Here is a 325-nt window from a genome sequence, read left to right as displayed (position 1 = left end):
AGCAGCAGCAGCAGCAGCAGCAGCAGCAGCAGCAGCAGCAGCAGCAGCAGCAGCGGCAGAAAGAAAGGCAGCAGCAGCAGAAACAAAGCAGCAGAAGCAGCAGCAGCAGCAACAGCAGCAGCAGAAACAACAGCAGCAGAAGTATGAAGAGATGCAGCAAAGATATGCAGGAGACAGCCCCTCCTGTCTTTGTTTTTTTTTTCTGTCTCTCCTTCTGTCTCTCTTTTTTCTTTTTTTTGTTTTTTTCTCTTTCTGTCTCCTTCTGTCTCTACTTCTTTCTCTTTCTCTCCTCTGTGTCGCTGTCTCTGTCTCCTAATGTATATAT

The sequence above is a fragment of the Eimeria mitis genome, genomic scaffold (genome assembly GCF_000499745.2).
Source record: "Eimeria mitis Houghton genomic scaffold, Emh_scaff1264, whole genome shotgun sequence".
Classification (NCBI taxonomy): domain Eukaryota; phylum Apicomplexa; class Conoidasida; order Eucoccidiorida; family Eimeriidae; genus Eimeria; species Eimeria mitis.
This window is presented reverse-complemented; position numbering follows the sequence as displayed.